Below are 23,294 nucleotides of genomic sequence, written 5' to 3'. Positions count from 1 at the left end.
CTGTCCTGGAGGACGATGTTCCCCCTCTTGGGCGCCTCCTCCTCCGGATCTTCGGAGGCCGTCCTTTTCTTCTTCCTCCCCTTGTGAGGGGAGTCACTTTCTGCTTCTTCCTCTTCTTCGTCCTCGCCCCCCTCATGGCAGGAGAGGGCTTCGGTTTCTCCGGACATGGCATCCGAGGGACCTCTATGGCGAGGGCCGCCTTTGTTTTCTTTGCCCTTCTTCTTGGCCTTCTTCTCCGGTGCCTGATATGGCGCCAAAACTAGCATCTCCGTCAGTTGAGGAGTGGCCGGATTCTCAGGTAATGGCGCTGGGCAGTCAATCTGCTCTGCCTTCTTCGTCCAGCCCTGTGTGAAAAAGGGAAAATATAATTCTTATCACATCCGAAGTGTTAATCAAATAAATCTTCGGAAGGGTCACGCTTACCACTAAGGCCGGGTTCTCTATATCGAGCCCGGTGTCTTCGCTCTCCATGGGCCAACTTTTCTGGGCCTTGAAAAGTTGCTTCCATATATCTTTGTGCGTGGTGCCGAAGAAGCGCTGCAAGGTCCGAGGCTCATCCGGATTGAACTCCCACATAGGGGAGGCCCGGAGTTGACAGGGGAGGACACGGCGGAAGACCATCACCTGGATCACGTTCGTGAGTCCGGTATTTTTGCCCCACACATTGGAGATGCGCTGTTGCAGCATCAACACCTTTGGCTGGGACCCCCAATCCAGACCCTTGGTGGTCCACGAGGTGAGTCTCGTCGGGTGTCCGGATCTGAAGCCAGGTGCGGTCGCCCACTTGGCATCACAGGGTTCGGTAATGTCTAACCACTCCTGCTGCCACACCTTGATTGTCTCCACAAAAGCCCCTTTGGGCCAGACGGCTTTGGGAAGTTTTATCACCATGGCCCCGCCGCAGTCCGCGTGCTACCCATCGACCACCTTCGGCTTCACGTTGAAGACTTTGAGCCACAAGCCAAAGTGTGGGGGGATGCGGAGTAGAGCCTCACACACGACGATGAACGCCGAGATGTGGAGGAAAGAATTCGGGGCTAGATCATGGAAATCTAGACCGTAGTAAAACGTAAGGCCCTGGACGAAGGGATGGAGGGGAAACCCTAGCTCACGGAGGAAGTAGGGGGAATACGACCCTTTCGCCGGGCTCCGGAGTGGGAATGACTTGATCCTTGGCAGGGAGCCTGTGCGCGATGTCCGTGGACAGATATCCCGCCACCTGGAGCTCCTTGACATCCTTCTCGGTGATGGAGGAGGCCTCCCACTTTCCCTTTGAACCAGATCCTGACATGGCTGGGGAGGCTGGTGGCGGTGGGAAAGATTGAAGTTTGGGCGTTGGAGCTTGAAGATGGGAAAGCAAGAGAAGGAAGAAGGCATGGGGAAAAAAGAGGAATCTTTACCCTCTTATATAGGCAGTGGATATCAAAACGCCCCCCTCAAGCCTTAAAACTCACCTCTTCCCAAGGGGTCGTGCGAATGTCACAGTTGGATTACCCAAACCCGTATTGATGAGGATCCCGTAAAGGGCGGACAAGATCTCTGTTTTGACAAGACGTGTCAATGGAGGTTGTGCCTCGAAACGCGAAGCGGGAGGTGTAAAAATGGTTCGAAATGTTAAAAGGCCAGACATGACGTTTCGCCGAAAAAGAGTTGTCAGTGGGAAGACACTGTTTTGTTTGATATCTTACCTTCGTGACCAAGGGTTGCCACAATTATACAGAGCCGGATATAGTTCTTTTGAAGATTGCTTTGAAGTACTCAGGAGGAGGAACCCGCCTTGCAATGCCGAAGACAATCCGCGTGCCGAGAATATCGTCATTGAAGACTGGTTCAGGGGCTATTGAGGGAGTCCTGGATTAAGGGGTCCTCGGATGTCCGGGCTATTTGGTGTGGGCCGGACTGATGGGCCGTGAAGATATAAAGCGGAAGACTTTCCCCCGTGTCCAGGTAGGACTTCCCTATGCGTGGATGGCAAGATTGGTGTCCGGATATCTAATTTCCTTCCTCTACAACCCGACTCTGTACAACCCTAGGCCCCTCCGGTGTGTATATAAACCGGAGGGTTTAGTCCGTAGAGGCTATCAGAATTCACATAGGCTAGACTGCTAGGGTTTAGCCATTACGATCTCGAGGTAGATCAAATCTTGTAACCCCTATACTCATCAAAGACAATCAAGTAGGACGTATGGTTTTACCTCCATTAAGAGGGTCCAAACCTGGGTAAACATCGTGTCCCATTTGTCCCTTGTTACCTTCGATCCTCAGACGCATAGTTCGGGACCCCCTACCCGAGATCGGCTGGTTTTGACACCGACAACCGTCCTTCATCGAACTTCGCCCGGAATCGATAAATCATCGCAATTGAGTAATTAACCAATTGTGGCTCTTGTGTTTTTTTGTCTTTCTCGGCTGGATCGGCTGCTGGGAGAGATGGAGTGTAGATGGGGAGAGTGTTGTGGGAGAACATGGACCTGGAGTGGGGGCAAGGAGCGCGCCGATAAGCCCCATGAGTAGCGGTGCCTCCTACTCGAGGACGCGAGTAGCGGGAGGTGACAGTGAGCAGGGGATGATCGCGCAGCGGTTGGTCGGTGGGGAAGGCGAGGAGTGGCTTGAGGTGTGATATGTCCATTTTGCATCATGTTTTCCTACTATTATTTATAGTATTTTATGCATATTAATACTTTGTGGAGTAATTCTAATGCATTTTCCCTCTTAATATGCAAGGTTTACACAAAGAGAAAGAATGCTGACAGCTGAAATAGCAGACATGAAAAAAGCTATGTTAAAGATACCTATTCTGCACATCTTCAAATGGGCTGAAATTTTACGGAGAATTATTTTAGAATATATAATGAATATTGGAGAAAAGAACCACCAGGGGCACCCAGGCGCCCCCCCCCCCTCTCCAGGCGCGCCCAGGTGGGTAGTGGGGGCCCAGGCCCACCTTCGGCCATCTTCTGGTACATAAGGTCTTTTGACCTAGAAAAAATAAGGAGAGGACTTTCAGGACAGAGCGCCGCCGTCTCGAGGCGGAACTTGGGCAGGAGCACTTTTGCCCTTCGGCGGAGCGATTCCGCCAAGGGAACTTCCCTCCCGGAGGTGGAAATCGAAGCCATCGTCATCACCAAACGGGTCATATTTTTTCAATTGAGTTCTCATGTGAAATGTCAAGTGGCTGAAGATATATGAACTTGCTACGAATTTAATAAATATAAAACGAAGACTTACATGATGTATTCGTAGTTTTTTCAGTGGGGTATTACCATTTGATTATCATTCTTAATTTAGGATGAAGAGGGTGTCTACAACATTATGAAGACAAAAGATGCAATGCTAAAGTGTTACGGGTGAGTTGGACAGAGAAGTAGCAGAGTCGCCCAAATTTGCTCAGTTATATATTGTTGATTCTGGTGATGGGGTGCCGATTGAATATTTTTTATGAAGGAGGTGGTCCAGGTCAGCCGGACCCTTTTGTTGTGTTGGCGCTCACTGAAATGCTTGACGCTCATAATCACCATGTGCGAATGCATAGAAGATTAGAAGTGCTCGCAAAAGGTTGCAATCTGTTGATGCACCGAATCTTGCTATTCAATTTTATGGAGATGGAGGTGTTCATGGAAGTCGATATTCTGGTCCTACTATTTCAGAAGTTGTTGTTCTCATTGTTGAGGATTTAACAGCTGAGTGTGACAAGTTTGATGTTGTGGCACAGGCGGTTTCCGGAGAATCACAACATATATCAAAAAAAATCTTACGATGAGTCAAAGTTATTGTCTGAATTTCTTCTTCTTTGGCCGCAATTATATTGATGCAGACTAAATGCATTCACAAGTCCTTATTTTTCCTCTTCCTTCTCTGCTCCTTCATCCTCTCTGTCAGACAGATTTACAATTAGTTGATTTCTTCTTCGTCTTGATACAGACTACATAGGCTGACAGTGCCACTGATGGAAGGTGCACTGCTCAAAGATCTGCCCAAAGGCGTACGGTCTTACGTTTATTTGCGTCGGAAGGATATGGGTGTACTGGAGCGTGGATTCCTCTACATTATATGGCCTGAACTTTGTTATGGTGTATTGAAAGGTAAAAACAATAGCTACATTTTGCAACTAGACTCACTTCCCTTAGTACTTCACCTTAGAAATGTTGAAAAATATGATTAAGCTTCTTTGCAGGGAGGAACAGCAGCAGGAGTCATCCCAAAGGATTAAATGGCCAAGTTTTAAAATAAGATTCGAGAAGGGTGTACAAGATTGAGCTCTACTTGACAGCTCTTTTTTAGGACACCGATAACTGCCACACGTGTGGGCGTTAAGGGATCTGCCCACACGTTCTGTGTGGTGCCTAAGAGGACCAGCCCACACGCCTGTGTGTTGGCAAAACAACTAGCGCCCACACGCCTTTTTTTCCCTCCCGGTCCCTCTTACACGCGTGCGTGTGGGCGAAATAGATAATGCCCACACGCCCGGTACGTCAGGCCTTGTACCTCATGGTCCCGCACTCTCCACGTGACACTTCACCGCGCGCCCGCAGTTGCCATGGGCCGGACCCTCGTCCATGTTCTTTTAAGTGCAGTTGCCATGTCGCTGAACTACGGTTGCCATGTTGGACAACTACAGTTGCCATGTTTTCTCAACTACAGTTGCCATCTCAGGTCAAAGTTCCAGATTGCCATTTTTTGAACAACTACAGTTGTTGCCATGTGTGGTCTGGTCTACTGCAGTTGCCATGATTTCAAAACTTTGAGAGTTGCCCCCTACTAACACTAGGCAGTTGCCATGTAGCACTACAAGAAAAGGCAAGGTAAAAAAACATGTTCAGGTAAAAGAGAGAGTTGCCATGTGCTCACAAGCACGCTAGGGCAGCTGCCATGTAAAAAGAAAGAGTTGCCATCTACTTACGTGCACGCTAGGGCAGTTTGCCATGTACCATGCAAAACATATGGCAACTGACATGTTCGGGTAAAAAAAAAGAGAGTTGCCGTCTGCTTGCAATCACACTAGGGCAGTTGCCATCACACTAGGGCAGTTGACATGTTCGGGTAAAAAAAAAGAGAGTTGCCGTCTGCTTGCAATCACACTAGGGCAGTTTGCCATGTACCATGCAAAACGCATGGCAACTGGCAGCTTGGGTGTGGGAGAGGAGGCGGGCGTGTGGGCGAGATGGCAAACGCCCACACACCAGCCCTTGTGCGTGACTGAAAACTGGTGTGTGGGCGAACTGCTAAACGCCACCACACCGCCCCTCCGTGTGGTAAAACGAATGTGTGGGCGACCTCTCTCACACACCACACACGCGAGTTGTCCTACGTGGCATACAAAATCAGCTAATTCGTGCCAAGATTCGTGCAGAAGTTACTGGATGGTGATGGAGGCATGTGGATGAGTTGGCTAACCCCCACACGTGTGGACGTTACACTTTTCGCTCTTTTATTAATACAACCAGTGTCGTTCCTGTCACTCCCCAGTCAGCAAGTTTCCTCTTACTTGCTCATAATGCGCTCCCATTTTGTGAGCTTGAAAAACATATCGGGTCAAATGTGGTAATGTCAGGTTAGTTTTTATCGATGTTTGTCTACAGATTCAGTATCCATGGCAGTTTCTCCTTTATCAGTCTTGAGGATTATTGCTTCCTCGAATCTACAGATGTTGTTGGCCTAATTATTGTCATCACGGACCTTTTGCCTCCTACTGGAAATGCTCGAGAGCCTAGGCGTCGGATATTCGGACGGACAGTATATACTCTTATCATAATCTCTGGATATGAAATAACTCTGCAATTTGTGTGATGTAAAATAACTGGATGTGAAATAACTCTGCAATTTCTACAGAAAAGATGCAAATGTTACACTTTCAGGAGATTTTGCACGATCATTTGATGTAGATACGCTACACAATCTATCTAAAAGGGAGCCTGTTGTAATACTGTTTTTTTGGAACAACGATATATCAATATGCAGGTACAAACATTCAGTCATCGTTTCTTCAAAATTTAGGTGTTACGGGTTTCCATATCGTAGTTAAACATCGACAAGGTGGCAGGTGAATGTTGACATACCTGAGATAAAAGCCACACTAGCCTAGTTTGGCAACATAGTTTTTCCAAAAATATGCCATATGCAATTCAGCAGCGAAATACAGGGCAAGGTCGCCAAGAAACAACAGAAATCACTATCAATGCTTTGGTTGATCCCACTGACACTGGTATTTAAAAATAATCCACCGTCATTTCTACAACTACATATACTTTCGGCCGGAATACATATTTTCAATACATGTGTAGAAGAAATACTATAAGCTGAGAATCAAAGTCACTGAAATAACTGGTGGTATATGAGTTGTAAAGTTTGCTGGGAGAAAACGAGAACAGATGGAAATGGATCATATGGTTGTTCTAACTGTCCAGATGCACAGCCATGGCCAAGGTACATCCCAAGCAATTTACATTTCCATGTATGAGCAACAGAATACTTAGAGAATTAAGACCAGTTACCGCTACTCCTGATGATCAACACGCTGCCTGGCCATCCCACCTTCTTCATCCTATGTACCAATGGCAGATGATACATCGAACAAAGATATCATTGCAACTCTGCCATCCTCTGAGCACACTGTACATGAGAGCATACAAAGCCAGCGGATCTTTTCTGCACGAAAATCCAATATAAACCCAAACACTCAGGTCTGCCAAGAATATATAACAACCAGAGCTTAAAAGAATTATTCTCTCGACTCCAAGCATGAAGGCCAATAGCAAATCATCCGGAGTGCTGACAGGCCACAAGCAACTCCACCAACTTTATCTTCATCTGTAAATAATTTAGCTAGATAGTGTACTCTCTTAGACCAGTGCTCACCCTGCTGAACTTTTTCATGCATCCTGAATGCCTCCAAGTCATGTAATTAACTAAGTGATCCATACTGCTCACTATATTATTTTCACTTACCAAAACACAATAAACTATTAGTAGCAGATACAAGCAACAATAAATTAAGCTACACATTTGCTAAATGACAGGCTTAAACTCTTCTGCCTGCTAGTGGAGATAATAAGAGCTCAATGCAACATTTACTTCTCTATAAGCTGATAATTTTGCAAGCTAAAGAACAAAATTTGATTATCTACCATACAAACTTTGAGTACAAAAGTAGAACCCTCGTTGAGACTAAAGGATCTTCCATCATTTACTTCTAGCCTTTTGTATATACTGGGAGCAAAAAACAAGATCAGATTCCATCAAAATCGCATGCAAGTTAGCAGACACCATAAACCACGTAATATGCTTCAGGAAAAAGTCAAGAGATTCAGATGTGCACACTACTAACTCCAGGCTGCACCAAAGAGGATGAAGCCACTGAATGCCAGTTCAAACTGAAAGTTGCCACAAAGACCAAATCATCAAGTAATATGCATCAGAATCACTAGTCAGAAGTCAAAACCATCGGGGAAGCAGACACAGTTGAGGCTGATGGCTTCACCAAGTCCCTGCACCAACTGACGTTTTACTATACTTTCCAACTCTACAATCTTGCACTAACACCTCCAACACTGCAAATGCACAAACAACCCAAAGAAAAGGCATACTTCAACAATTCCTCAGAAAAAGTCAGGCATAATTATGAAGTCTATGTAGAGAGTACTAAGATTTTGACGTTGTAGGAAACTCTTCCATCCAGAAGCCCTGAACTCTGCGGATCAATTTGAATACTCAGACTAACAACTCAGGAAACTGGTTTTCTAAACGACAAAATAGAAAAAATACGGAATTAGATCTCCAGGCAGATTTTCAGGTAGCATGACATGCTCTTATCTTATATGCTCGTATCGTATATGCCCTCAAACTTGATAATATGGTAAAAATGTTCACTTAGGAGACTTGATTGCACACTCTAATTTGCTAAAGTTTATATGCTTGGAAGAGAAAAACTGCATAACAAATGGATATAAAACCAAAGTATCAATGAGTGTGCCTCATCCTTCCCACCAGGAAGCTCTATTTTTGAGCATCATATAGACTATTTCCACTTGGCAGCAAGGCATACTAATAGGCACACAAAAAGTTAACCTGTACATGATGTTTATCTCTTATAATATCTATCTTCGCAAAGGGAAAAATGCAGAACAACCAAATAAAAGCTTAGTATTGTTATCTAAAATAGTAGTACATCATAAATCACCTATCATATCATTTGTTTTCCACCAAATCTTATTTCCATTGTCTAGCATAACAAATCATCACAAATCATCGATCCTCTGATCATGAAACATGCCCAACCAAAATATAAAAAGCAGAAAGGTAATATATTCTGGGTGCATGATGGAAGGGCAACATGAGCTAAATTTTATTCTCATTTTAAAGTGTAAAGCATGGATTGCACAATTGCACACGGAAATTAAGGAGACATATGTCCAGAGCAGGGTCCGCACGGACCTTCGGATCAGCACCACCGAGCATCAAATAGAGGCAGAAAGAAATCCATGGTATGTCAGAAACAGTTGCTAGTTTGCTACTACACCATGCTTCATCACACACGTACTACCACACATCAAATGTCTGCGGTACAATTAAGATAGTTAAACTGGCAGATCAGGTGGAAAGCATGGTGCAAATTTGAATTTTTGGAACAATCATTTGGTTGTATAGTTTACTTGTAGTAGTTCATAGATTATAATATGTCAATTTTGAGGTAAGGAGACCACATGGCAAGCAAGATGTCATGGAGCAAATTTCAGTGGACAACCGACGAAGTAGAGTGCTAATTGGGTGCGTACCCGATCGAGCATCCAGAGCTTCGCCTAGTTTCTTTCCCTGTCAGACATCACTTCCCTTCTCCTTGGAGGCTGAAGGACCCCTTTGAAGGAAGTGTCGAATGTTAAGCTTCATGGCATTTTGGCAAGGCCAACAACATTAACTTTTGGTTCATTAACAGTACCTTAAACTGATCTACAAATGTGGTACATAGAATAAGTAAGGAGTGAGCTCGCCAGGTTATGTGGCATGAGTGTGGTGAGATGAGATGATAATGATCTCCAGGTAAAAAAAGTGATGCCAAAAAAATTCAGTTCATTGGAGCTAAATTTGAGAGAAAGAAGAAATACTTGAGTAAAAAACTAAGCACAAAATCTTGCCCTCAATCTGCTTGGATTTTGTCAAAGACATAACAGGCATAGATAAAACAAAAATCCACAGAAATAAAGCTGAGAGTTTATGGGGATCAAATCGAGAGGAGGGAGGGATGTGGGTACCTGCAAGGCTGCAACAGGGCATACGTTCCATGTGAGCAGCTGCAGCGGCCGCCTACGCTGCTCGCTGCGCTTACAGAAGTTAAAGTAGCAGCATTTTGTGGCGGCGCAACTTGACATTTGAACTCGAATTACAATAGAACATAGCAGGTCTACGAAAATGAACAAATGTACCTGTGGGCAAGAGAAACAGAGCAAGAGACAACGAGAACATAACACTAACAGAACATATCACAAATGAACAAATGTACCACTTGGGCTAGAGGATGTGCTTCAGAAGGAACTTTTCACGCGCCGACATGATGACCTGGCCGTCGCTAATGAGTCCATCACTACTCTTAGCCCCGCCTTGACCACCGCCAAGGCCGTGAGTGCAGCTGCCGCCGCCGCTAGTCAGTCCAATCCAGGCTGGTCCCCCCCCCCCCCCACCCCTCGACCACCCGAATCGCCAACTCATTCCAGGTTCACCTTTCCCGACAAGGAGCCACCCGCCCTTTCGTCGCTGGAGCCTTCCATGTCGGCTAGGTTCGCGTACGACCCGGCGAGGGGCAACACCCGCTCGTGCAAGACGAGGTGCCTCATCGAGGATATGTTCTTACCTATGGGATTTGGCGCTGGTGCTCATGGTGGCGGGTACGAGGTCGTCTCTAATCCTGGTAAAAATTGTTGAGGGCATAAGGACGACTTCCCGGAGCTTTCGAACAAACGGCTTTCAGGTCTCTCTCATGTAGCTAGGATCATTCTTCGCCAGCTTCACGCACTGCCGGTGGTTCAACATGGTTCGTGGGGTGGACGCAGTCCACTACCGTGGCACGCCGCTCCTAGTGTGGCGGTCGAACAAGATAACCTTCGCCACATCGGTTCAATGCTGCTACAGCGTTGGGCTGTCCATCCAACGCATCCCCTGCGGGAGTTCTCGCCTCAAACCACCCAAGAACTGTTGCCCGAATGCCTAATCTACCATATGGCCATTGAATCCTTCGACAGGCTCGACCTCTCGTACTTTGTCGTCAGGGCATGGGTGGATGACGCCAACGAGGTGCCGATGAAGATGCTACAGTGCAGCCTTGTGCTTTCTGCCCCGACCCGCTCATGCATGTCTCCCTCTCGCCAGGTTTCGGCCTTGACGGTGGCAAGGGGGAGGCACCTCCTATGCTACCCTCCTACTACTATTGCATCTAAACTAGCACAAATACATAATTAAAGCGAGATCAGCTGCTCCAAAAAGGCACATACCATTGAAATTGTCATCTATTCTAATTAATCCAAATCATCCTCCCATGATGATCTTGCACTCGTAACATTCTTGGGGAGGGTTAGCAAAATCATCAAAGTCTACACTCCGATCCATTTGTATCATCTCATCTCACCACACTCATTCTTGGGGGGGTTGTTAGCAAAATCATCAAAGTCTACCAACTCCATGCTCATATCCATATGGGGCACATACAAGCTATTAAGCTTAGGTCAAAATATCACAAATCCAAGTGCCCAAGTTATCTCCAACCTAGAATCCAAGTAGCAAGATCCAAGATGATCCCAATAGTCCACCAATACCGTAGTCATGCTAATCCTACTATACCTATATAAATCCGATATATCTCACCACACTCATTCTTGGGGGGGTTGTTAGCAAAATCATCAAAGTCTACCAACTCCATGCTCATATCCATATGGGGCACATACAAGCTATTAAGCTTAGGTCAAAATATCACAAATCCAAGTGCCCAAGTTATCTCCAACCTAGAATCCAAGTAGCAAGATCCAAGATGATCCCAATAGTCCACCAATACCGTAGTCATGCTAATCCTACTATACCTATATAAATCCGATATATCTCAGGTAGATCATACTACACCCTAAAGTTTTCCAGCTTCAATCTTCAAAGGAAGGAATCTAGCACAAATCATAACTATGATCCAACCAAGCCTACTATCATAGTTATCTAAGTCCGGTACATATGAGGGTTAGCAAAATCATCAAAGTCTACCATCTCCGATCCATTTGTATCATCTCCATGCTCATATCCATATGGGGCACATGCAAGCTATCACACTTGCTCAGTTCTCTTATCCTCGTGCTCAGGCTCAGAATGGTGCCGCTCTGAGCGCAAGCATCGGCACCTTCATGAGGCGGATAGTGCGTTGATGATCATAGCCACCTATCTCATCAACATTCATACTTCCTCTGATCTACACGATGATATTCCTCTCGTGTGTCTTTGTGGGCATTCTCCTAACTACTAAACACTTCGTTTGTTTGGTAGCTTCTGCTACGTTCTTCACGCACCAAACTGTCTGACCAATATGTTCTTTTTAGGTTTACAGTGACGAGCACAAGGGTTGTCGGTGTTCGGATCTGGTGAGTCGTCGGATGCGCATTTCTCGAGATCAGCTGCTCCAACAAGGAACATACCAACAAAATTGCCATCTATTCTAATTAATCCAAACCATCCTTCCATGATGATCATGTACTCATAACATTCTTACGGAGGGCCATCAAAACCATCAAAGTCTGCCAATTCCAATCGCTTTGTATCATCTCGATGCTCATATCCACATGGGGCACATACAAGCTACTATCTTAGGTAAAAAAAATCCACAAATCCAAGTGCCCAATTTATCTCCAACCTAGAATCCAAGTAGTTATATCATCTAACCAAACACTATTTCTATTACTCAAAGAACTTTGTTTCCTTACAAGTAATTCAATCCAAAATGATCCAATGCTCCACCAATTCCACAATCATGCTAATTGTACTATACCTATATAAATTCAATATATCTCAGGTTGATCATACTACACCCAAAAGTTCTCCAGGTTCAATCTTCAAAGGTGGGAATCTAGAACAAATCATAATCATGACCCAACCAAGCCTATCACGGTTTGCAAGTCCAATATAAAGCAAGCTTGCACTTGATGACTATAGATACAAATACAAAAATTAGAAGTTATCATCCACGAGATTTTTTTTCAAGATCACAATCACCCAAGGTTCATTAAATATCTATTTATCCAAGAATATAATATCACTTCATAAGTCATACTCTCCTACTACTATTGCATCCAACACATAATAAAAGCAAGATCAGCTGCCCCAAAAAGGCACATACCACTGAAATTGCCATCTATTCTAATTAATCCAAATCATCCTCCCATGATGATCTTGTACTCATAACATTCTTGGGGAGGGTTAGCAAAATCATCAAAGTCTACCAACTACGATCCATTTGTATCATCTCCATGCTCATATCCATATGGTGCATATACAAGCTACCAAGCTTAGGTCAAAATATCACAAATCGAAGTGCCCAAGTTATCTCCAACCTTCAAGTAGTAATATCCAAGATGATCCAATAGTCCACCAATACCGCACCCATGCCAATCATACTATACATATATAAATCGGATATATCTCAGGTTGATCATACTACACCCTAAAGTTCTCCAGCTTCAATCTTCAAAGGAATCTAGCACAAAATCATAACTATGATCCAACCAAGCCTAGTAACATAGTTATCTAAGTCCAATACACATGAGGAGGGCTCGCAAAATCATCAAAGTCTACCAACTCCGATCCATTTGTATCATCTCCATGCTCATATCCATATGGGGCACATACACGCTACTAAGCTTAGGTAAAAATATCACAAATCCAAGTGCCCAAGTTACCTCCAACCTAGAATCCAAGTAGTGCCTCAATCTTCAAAGGAATCTAGCACAAAATCATAACTATGATCCAACCAAGCCTAGTATCATAGTTATCTAAGTCCAATACACAATAGGGCTAGCAAAATCATCAAAGTCTACCAACTCTGATCCATTTGTATCATCTCCATGCTCATATCCATATGGGGCACATACAAGCTACTAAGCTTAGGTAAAAATGTCACAAATCCAAGTGCCCAGGTTACCTCCAACCTAGAATCCAAGTAGTGATATCCAAGATGATCCAATAGTCCACCAATACCACACTCATGCCAATCACATATGCCTATATAAATCTGATATATCTCAAGTTGATCATACTACATCCTAAAGTTCTCCAGCTTCAATCTTCAAAGGAATCTAGCAAAAATCATAATTATAATCCAACCAAGCATAGTATCATAGTTATCTAAGTCCAATACATATGGGGAGGGCTAGCAAAATCATCAAAGTCTACCAACCCCGATCCATTTGTATCATCTCCATGCTCATATCCATATATGGGGCACATACAAGCTACTAAGCTTAGGTCAAAATATCACAAATCCAAGTGCCCAAGTTACCTCCAACCTAGAATCCAAGTAGTAATATCCAAGATGATCCAATGAGGCATATACAAGCTACTAAGCTTAGGTCAAAATATCACAAATCCAAGTGCCCAAGTTACCTCCAACCTAGAATCAAAGTAGTAATGTCCAAGATGATCTAATAGTCCACCAATACCGCACTCATGCCGACCATACTATACATATGCAAATCCGATATGTCTTATGTTGATCATACTACTCCCGAAAGTTCTCCAGCTTCAATCTTCAAAGGAAGGAATCTTCCATGCTTCCCCTATCGTCATACCCTCGCCACTCGGCTCTGGATCTAAAGGCTAACTAACGGCAGCAGCTCCCGGCAACGTTTTCACCCCTACCCACACCTCCCGTGTACTCTCCACTGCCTGCATGTCCGGCTAGGTATCATTTCCCTGGCTGCGAGTTACTCGTGTGCTGCCTTGTTCCTACATCATCTGCTCCCATGCAAGTTGTCACCATAGCTGCAAGCTTGGGCACCGCCCCCGAACTTACCCAAGGACGCCAAGCGCCCAAGTGCACGTCGCTACCTGTCGCCAAGGCTAGGGACTCCTAGCAAGGGAACGTGGGATGCGGAACCAAGTCCGTGACACATAACCCTCAAACAAGGTAAGGACGCCAAGTCGAATCGGCGGGAAACGAAGAGTGCACGAGAGGTATGAAGAAGCGATGCAAACGCTATCAAGAGCAGCGCGCCCTGCCATCCTCTGCCTTTTCACTTGAACTTGCAAAGAGGAACCCTGAGCTGAGTCACTCGTCCCAATTTTGCCCTCACAGTCTTAAGACCCATGTCACTTCATTTCCTCCGGCGCAAGGAAGGGTCCTTCACCAACGCAGGGTTGCCTGCACTCAATAACCTACAAATATCCAAGATGATCCAATAGTCCACCAATACCACACTCATTTCAATCATACCATACCTATATAAATCCGATATATCACACGTTGATAACTCTACACCTAAAGTTCTCCAGCTTCAATCTTCAAATGAAGGAATCCAGCACAAATCATAACTATGATCCAACCAAGCCTAGTATCTAAGTCCAATACATATGAGGGCTAGCAAAATCATCAAAGTCTACCAACTCCGATCCATTTGTATCATCTCCATGCTCATATCAGATATGGGGCACATACAAGCTACTAAGCTTAGGTCAAAATATCACAAATCCAAGTGCCCAAGTTATCTCCAACCTAGAATCCAAGTAGTAATATCCAAGATGATCCAATGGGGCATATACAAGCTACTAAGCTTAGGTCAAAATATCACAAATCCAAGTGCCCAAGTTACCTCCAACCTAGAATCCAAGTAGTAATGTCCAAGATGATCTAATAGTCCACCAATACCGCACTCATGCCAACCATACTATACATATATAAATCTGATATATCTTAGGTTGATCATACCCTCGCCACTCAGCTCTGGATCTAAAGGCTAACTAACGGCAGCAGCTCCCCGGCAGCGTTTTCACCCCTACCCACACCTCTTGTGTACTCTCCACTGCCTGCATGTCCGGCTAGGTATCATTTCCCTGGCTGCGAGTTACTCGTGTGCTGCCTTGTTCCTACATCATCTGCTCCCATGCAAGTTGTCGCCATAGCTGCAAGCTTGGGCACCGCCCCCGAACTTACCCAAGGACGCCAAGCGCCCAAGTGCACGTCGCTACCTGTCGCCAAGGCTAGGGACTCCTAGCAAGGGAACGTGGGATGCGGAACCAAGTCCGTGACACATAACCCTCAAACAAGGTAAGGACGCCAAGTCGAATCGGCGGGAAACGAAGAGTGCACGAGAGGTATGAAGAAGCGATGCAAACGCTATCAAGAGCAGCACGCCCTGCCATCCTCTGCCTTTTCACTTGAACTTGCAAAGAGGAACCCTGAGCTGAGTCACTCGTCCCAATTTTTCCCTCACAGTCTTAAGACCCCTGTCACTTCATTTCCTCCGGTGCCAAGGAAGGGTCCTTCACCAACGCAGGGTTGCCTGCACTCAATAACCTCTTGCAAGGTGGCTTCGTACCAGAATCCACTAAATTAACATTTTTTCCGTTGGCACTGCATGTACATGTATTTCCATTTGCATGGTCAAAATCATATTTCTTCTTATACATTGGGTTGAGTCATGCCTAGTTTTCCCTCCACGACCATGATGATCTTGTACATAACATTTTTGGGGAGGGTTAGCAAAATCATCGAAGTCTACCAACTCCGATCCATTTGTATCATCTCCGTGGCTCATATTCATATGGGGCACATACAAACTACTAAGCTTAGGTCAAAATATCACAAATCCAAGTGCCCAAATTATCTTAAACCTAGAATCCAAGTAACAATATCCAAGATGATCCAATAGTCCACCAATAGCACACTCATTTCAATCATACTATACCTATATAAATTCGATATATCTCACGTTGATAACTCTACACCCTAAAGTTCTCCAGCTTCAATCTTCAAATGAAGGAATCCAGCACAAATCATAACTATGATCCAACCAAGCCTAGTATCATAGTTATCTAAGTCCAATACATATGAGGAGGGCTAGCAAAATCATCAAAGTCTACCAACTCCAATCCATTTATCATCTACATGCCCATATCCATAAACTTAGGTCAAAATATCACAAATCCAAGTGCCCAAGTTACCTCCAACCTAGAATCCAAGTAGTAATATCCAAGATGATCCAATAGTCCACCAATACCACACTCATGCCAACCATACTATACCTATATAAATCTGATATATCTCAGGTTGATCATACTACACCCTAAAGTTCTCCAGCTTCAATCTTCAAAGGAAGGAATCTAGCACAAATCATAACTATGATCCAACCAAGCCTAGTAACAAACCCACATGTAGATACTAGATTTGCCCACAACCGTCCACTGTCATGACAGACGCACATATGTATGTACGGTGGCAAATGATGCCTTTCTCCTCCCAGTGCCATCTTCTCGCCTTCCCCAATCGCCATCCCCTCGACGCTTGTCTCCAAGTACAACAAACGACGGCAACAACAATCCGCTCCCAACAATGTTTTCATACCTTCCCCCACACCTCACATGTACTCTCTGCTCCCTACCAGTCCAACTGGGCATCCTTCGCCTGACTTTGGGCTGCTATGTGTGACGCCTCAATCCCACATCTCGTGTTACCTGATGCACGCCACCATAGCTGCACAGGCAGTCGACACCGCAATGGCCCTCTAAATTCTCATGTACATGTTCTTACTGCCAATGATACTTAACAGGCAGCTCATTTCAGGAGGATAGATTTTTTAATTTGGTTGTAGGGTCATTCTCGACTTCGACTCTTGTTCTGATTTAGGATCGGCACACGGGTTCTCTACTTGGTGTTGGCCCTCGGTGCTATGAGTCACACACCCTCTGGAGTGTGCCAAGCTTCGCCTTCCCTCCGCTACCACCGCCGCCAGTCTCTTCGACTCACTTACCTCGTCTACCCACTCGTTCTGGCATGATCGTCGCAGTCGCATGTGTGGTTCTTGACTCTCACCCTTAGTTCGACGTGGTCTCCATGGATCTGTCTCTGGTAATGTGTCTTTAGACAGTCAAGATTGTTATTTGGGTAAACACGTTCAATTACCTTATCCTTAGAGCAAGACTCTGTCTCGGCGTCCTTTCGATCTTGTTCACTCTGATGTTTGGGATCCAGCTGCCTTTGCCTTGAAAGGAGGCCATCGCCACTATATTATCTTTATAATGATTTCTCTCGACACAAGTCGATATATTTTATGCCTTCTTGTAGTGAGGTCTATCTGTAAGAAGTTTGCCGCCTTGGTTCATACTCAGTTTTCCACTCATATCCATGCCTTTCGTGTATATCCCTCATTTGCTGCACGAATTCCTTGTTGAGAAAAGCACACTTGCTCAGTTCTCGTCTTGTGCTCGTGGTCAGAATGGTGTTGCTAAGCGCAAGCATCGCGAACTTCATGAGGCGGCTAGTGCGTTGATGATCGTAGCCACCTATCTCATCAATAATCATCCCTCCTTTGCTCTACATGGTGACATTCCGAGCGTCTTTGTGGGCATTCCCTTGACAACTCCGAGTCCGGAATTGCTTGTCGCACAAATGGACAAAAATGGATGTATCTAGAACTGAAATATGTCTACATACATCCATTTCTCCGACATGTATTTTCGGACGGATGGATTACTAAACACTTTGTTTGGTTACGTTTGCTACGTTCTTCATGCACCAAAACTGTTCGATCAATCTATTGAATGCCTTCTTAGGTTATAGTGATGAGGACAAGGGCTATCGGTGTTGGGATCTTGTCAGTCGTCGGATGCGCATTTCTCGAGATGTGACTTCTCATTGAATCTCGTCCTTTTTACGCACGTCCATCCTCTGCTTCGCCCCCCCCCCAATGGATAAAAATGGATGTATCTAGAACTATAGTATGTCTAGATGCATCCATTTCTCTGACAAGTATTTTCGGACGGATGGAGTACTAAACACTTTGTTTGGTTGTGTTTGCTACGTTCTTCACGCACCAAACTGTCTGATCAATCTGTTGAATGTCTTCTTAGGTTACAGTGATGAGCACAAGGGCTATCAGTGTTGGGATCTTGTCAGTCATCGGGTGCGCATTTCTCGAGATGTGACTTCTCATTGAGTGTCATCCTTTTTATGCACGTCAATCCTCTGCTTCGCCCCCCCCCCCAGTTGAGGATGCTTCCCTCAATTTTCCCGATACACTTATCACTCATTTATTGCCCTCGCCCACCTATCCCAGCGTGTCCTCCCGTACTACTGTTATAGACCCCACACATCGTCACATGCGGCTTCCCCACCTCGTTCATTACTTGAGGCTACCTCACCTGGCTCGTCCACGAGGCTTCCCCGATGATTCCCCTTCATCATCTTCTTCACTACACTTGTGGTCCGCGTGTCATGGATCCTTCTGACAAGCCATCTCCCTCTACTACAATGCCCTCTCCTGTTGGCAATGCATCGCCTCCAGCTCAGCCTACTTATGGCTTTTGAGCTCTCGCTTCCGCCTATTGACCACTATGGTTATTCTGGCGCCGCTTTTCTCAAGACAACTTCTTATCATGACGCATTTGTTCATCCCGAATGGCGGCATGCGATTGTAGAGGAGATTCTTGCTCTTGTGCACATCGACACGTGGGACGTCATTTCTCTTCCTCCCCGTGCTCGTCCAATCGCTTGTAAGTGTGTCTATAATGTTAATACACTGATGGTTCTCTTGAGTGTTACAAAGCTCATCTAGTGGCGCAAGGCTTTCCTCGGGAACATGGCCAAGACTACAATGAGCATTTGCTCCCGTGGCCTTTGCACACTTCTCATTGTGGCTTATGTTCGCCACTGGTCTGTCTCTCGGCTTGATGTCAGGAATGCCTTCCTTAGTGTTGAGTTGTATGAGGTCTACATGTAGTCACCACATGGGTATTCTCTTCTTGATGACATGGTTTGTCGTCTTCGTCACTTTTTATGGCCTTAACCAAACCTCTCATGCCTGGTTTGAACGTTTCGTCTCGATGGTGACTACGGCTAGTTTTCGGCGAGTGCTCATGATCCTACACTTGTCCACCTCTCAACTCATGGTCGAACTCTTCTTCTATATGCCGATAACACTGGCAATGGCTCTAAGTACATTTGCCATTGTGAAGGCTCATCATAGTGGATTTCTTATGTCTAATCTTGGTCCTCTTCGCTACTTCCTAGGGATTGAAGTTTCTTCTACCTCTAATGGCTTCTTTATCAAGTCCGTCATCACCTGCGACTTCCCCGCCTTGTTCATTACCTGAGGCTACCTCACTTGGCTTGTCCCCTTGGGCTTCCCCAGTAATTCCCCCTCATCCTCTTCTCTACTACACTGGTCATCCGCGTGTTGTGGATTCTTCTAATGAAGCCATTTCCCTCGACTGTCTTTCTCTGCCCTCCACTATATGCTCTGTCGCATTGTCGTCGCGACTAGGATGGTGGCAAACTTAGTGACGACAATGCCCCTCATGCGTCATCGCTAGAGCCTCTCAAGTTGCATGAACGGACGGAGGGGACACTACCGCCATGGCTGTTGGCATTCCCTCTCTCAGATCATGAAGTGTTTGGGAGTGAGACTAAGAGAAATACAGGAAAGGAGACAATTACTAGCATATTAGGGGAATGAGGCCCAAATAGAACTGTTGAGATGCCCATTACCAAAATGGTTGGTGTATTCTTATCCAAAGTGGGTCACGCTTTTGATGCAAAAAAGACCGTGTGGGATATCATCGATCCATGCAGTGATTTTCATGACGGTTATCATCTCTGGATACTCAATACAACAATAGTTGCCCGATTTTGGCATCAAGCATGCCCGCCGAAGATGTGGCCGATGTACGGGGACGAACATATTAACTGTTTTAGCAAGCATGTGGTGGCAGTAATGTGGATGCTCCACATAGTTGCAGCCTGCCGGGTTTGACCACACGCCAAAGATGCGGCTAGCCTTCACCCTACATCGGTTTACAATGGTACGCCCCCTCTTACTACATCATATGGAAAATTGTAGTATTGAGTTGATTTCTCTTGCCCAAGCAATTGCAGTTTGTATTGAAATTACGCTTCTCTGGCCCGACACAAATAGTTCAGTTTCAGAGTTAATGTGCAAAAGATATAATCACCATAAATATTGAAAAAATCTGAATATTCTAAAATATTGCTATCATGTCAACTTTAGTTTAATTCAAAATAAAGATATAACTACTGGTGGTCGTTATGTTTCTTCTTCGCAGTTTACCCTTCTATTGTTTATCCAAAAGATATAACCACAAATAGAAAAATCTGAATATTCTTCTTTTTCCTCACAACGTTGAGCAATAATAACGACCATAAGAGTATGCTAATAAGGCATATTCCCTTACTGATAATCCAGGAGTTAATGTTTCTTTTCTTAACTGACAAGAACAGAAAACCAAATTTAGGATGTCTCTGATTCTGTCGGCTTCTATAAAGACAGTATAGTGCAACACAGATTACACATCTTCTACTATGCAGTCACCTATACTTATGGTTCTCTTTCCCTTGAAGTTTATTTCTACTGTTATGAGACCATAGTGCATCTGAAACTATTTATCAAGCTTCAGTCAACCCATAGGCTTTGAGGTAAGTTTATAACGCTATTTGTTTATTCTCAGGCCTATAATCCTAGTTTTTGGAGAAACACGCACAATCCAAATCAGAGCCGTCATATGCTAGATTGTGTCGTACAAATAAAGGGAGCTATATCGAGGGGGGTTATCTAGATGGGATTATAGTTCACTAAGAAATCCGAGAGTATTTGCCTCTAGAAATGAACATTGGCCCCAGAACATCAGAACTGTGCGTGTCTTTCAACAAAGTTAGAACTCAATTTTTTCTAATATCATATAAAAGAATGGTGGAGCTTCTTAAGCCAGTAGTATATCTGGTAGGTAGGAAGATAAGTTGTTGCTTCGGTAGTGGAAAAAATAACTAACCGAAACCATGACTATGTTAATCAGGCAACCATGTTAAGTAAACAAAACCCCTCTTTTATCTAGTAGGCAGGAAGATAGGTTGTTGAATAGTACTGCAAGAGAACTGGGAAATAATGTAAAAAACAAACTGATAATATTGTACTAAGTAATTTACAAAAACGGCCAAGCATTTCCATACCTGATGATTTCATGAACCTTTTATATCACATTGTATTCAGGAGCGTAAGACCAAACACCTTATAAGCGCAGTTCCAGATGACAAAAATTGTGTCGTAATTCAGGTGCACTGATTTTTAATATTGGAACTGAGACCTGTCACGAGCAGAGTTAAGGCATAATCTATTCCATTAAAAAAGTAACATATTTCCTGTTTTGCTCAGTACAATTTCATTATCACAGTTGAGACCTATCTTGAACAGAGTTAAGGCATAATCTATTCCATTAATCAAATGTTTTCCTGTTCTGCTCAGTACAATTTCATTATCACAGCTGAGACCTGTATTGAGCAGAGTCAAGGAATAATCCATTCCATTAATCAAATGACCTTTTTCCTATTCTGCTCAATACAATTTCATGATACATATACTTGCAATTTTTATCAACACAAAATTTCTGGAGATTAGAGCAATTATGCAAGAAGGAAAGCAATGGAAATATTAATGATTTCAAAAATAAACAAAGCAGGGTCAAAAGAGACATCACACTTACATGGCGATTGCTTCTGCAGCTAAAATCTTCTGTCACAATCATCATAGCACCAGAATGCACTTGATCATAGTGCGGTCCATGTCAACTTGAGATCCTCGATAGTTGATATACAAATGCTCAAAGATTGCCCCTTTAAACCCAAACCGAGGTACATATCCCCAATCCATGTGGCTGCACATAACAAGTGGAATTTAGAAGGATATCGCTGGAACACATAGCCATAGGCAGGCAGGGAATGGCTGACTGAACATGTGACTTGTCCGGTCATCCAAGCGCATTCCATGCTACTGAGCTGTGCAGTTTACCCAGTAAATTAACCAACCACACACAATCTAGAAAAAGATCGGTAGAAGAACAGCTGCCGCATAAACCGTGAACCACACAGTTGCTGCATTGCCATTTAGTTACCAAATGGCGGAGCAGAGTAGATCTATAGCAGCAACAGTCTGGATTCTGAAATTCTCTAGCCACTTCACTGAATCCACGGCTGCTAATCTTATTAACCGTTACTACCATATGAATTCGCTTGCCCTAACAAAGCAAGGGTCGTGTGGTTTGTTCAGTACCTTTCTTGCGGATGCAGGGTCGCCGGAGCATGTCGTCGTAGGGCTCCTCCCACCGCTGCCTGCCAGCATCCATGGATTCTCAGATCAGAAACAAATGACAATACAATCCAAAGGTTCCTGACAGAGGGTTGAAGGGCACGCACAGAAGTTGAGGGTCGCGCACGAGCGACCGAGGAGACGTAGCCGAGGAGGGGAGGAGGATCTGCGGCCTCGGGGCACTCTGCCGGGGCGCCATAAGGGAGGGGGGGCTCCGTGCCGTCACGCGCCCAGCCGTCCACGGCGCCGTCGTCCTGGGCCTGGTGCGAGGGGACGGGCGGCGCGTCCTGCTCCATCCGCGCGAGCTGAGGCGAGCAAGAACTGGGCGAGGCGGCGGAGATGCTCCATCTCCGTGGCGTCTAGGGTTTCGCGTTGTCAATATGGAGTCTCCCCTCGGTGGACTGGCCGCGCGTGCGTGAGTGCGGGGAGGGACGGCGTACTGGCCGGCGGCCGACGGCGGAAGCGACAGGGTGCGAGAGAGGGAAAGATTGGGAGAGACGGGCATGAGGGGGCGACGGCGGCGGCGGATTGGAAGACGGACGTGGGCTACTGGGCCGGGGTTCTTTTTTCTATTTCGTGTTGAAGATACTTTGGAAGGTGAGGCCGCGCACCAACGGTCAGAAAAGGAGGCGGGGACGTCCTGCATGACGCATTGTGCGTCGTATAGCTCAGAACGCACAGCCGGGCAGCAAACTGGGCCGGCCCATTGGCAGCCAAGCCAACTAATACCACGCTGCATCGTTCGCGCGAGCGTTATTTATCGCATTAAGCAATCGCACAAAGGTTGTAGAGTAGTTGGGCCGGCCCACTTTCATGCAGCGAATGAATGAAAAAGAGAATGGGAAATTGGGAGAAGCAGGGATCAGTCTCCGGTCTCCCGGAAGAGAGCTCACGATGCTAGCCAGTGCACCAGTGTCTTTGCACAAAATATGTTGTTGGCACATTTTGTACTTGAGGCGAACGAAGCCGGGT

At 45.1% G+C, this 23,294-nt stretch overlaps 1 long non-coding RNA gene across 9 annotated transcripts; it reads right to left on the bottom strand.

The window, feature by feature from the left end:
- Nucleotides 1-6,154: 6,154 nt before the first annotated feature.
- LOC123167235 (uncharacterized) lies at nt 6,155-22,858 on the bottom strand. 9 transcript variants are annotated; one of them, XR_006483874.1, is made up of 6 exons: nt 22,430-22,857; nt 22,287-22,345; nt 21,721-21,891; nt 9,246-21,324; nt 8,933-8,943; nt 6,155-8,851 (listed from the first exon to the last, which is right to left on the bottom strand). It is a non-coding gene; the product is annotated as an uncharacterized lncRNA (long non-coding RNA). The 9 variants fall into 9 exon arrangements; XR_006483869.1 differs by having other exon boundaries at nt 6,155-7,547; nt 7,652-21,324; nt 22,430-22,858; XR_006483872.1 differs by having other exon boundaries at nt 6,155-7,687; nt 8,431-21,324.
- Between the last annotated feature and the right edge of the window lie 436 nt (nt 22,859-23,294).

The sequence above is a fragment of the Triticum aestivum genome, chromosome 7D (assembly GCF_018294505.1).
Source record: "Triticum aestivum cultivar Chinese Spring chromosome 7D, IWGSC CS RefSeq v2.1, whole genome shotgun sequence".
Taxonomy (NCBI): domain Eukaryota; kingdom Viridiplantae; phylum Streptophyta; class Magnoliopsida; order Poales; family Poaceae; genus Triticum; species Triticum aestivum.
The sequence above is the reverse complement of the archived record's forward strand: the minus strand, read 5'-3'. Positions and strand labels throughout refer to the sequence as shown.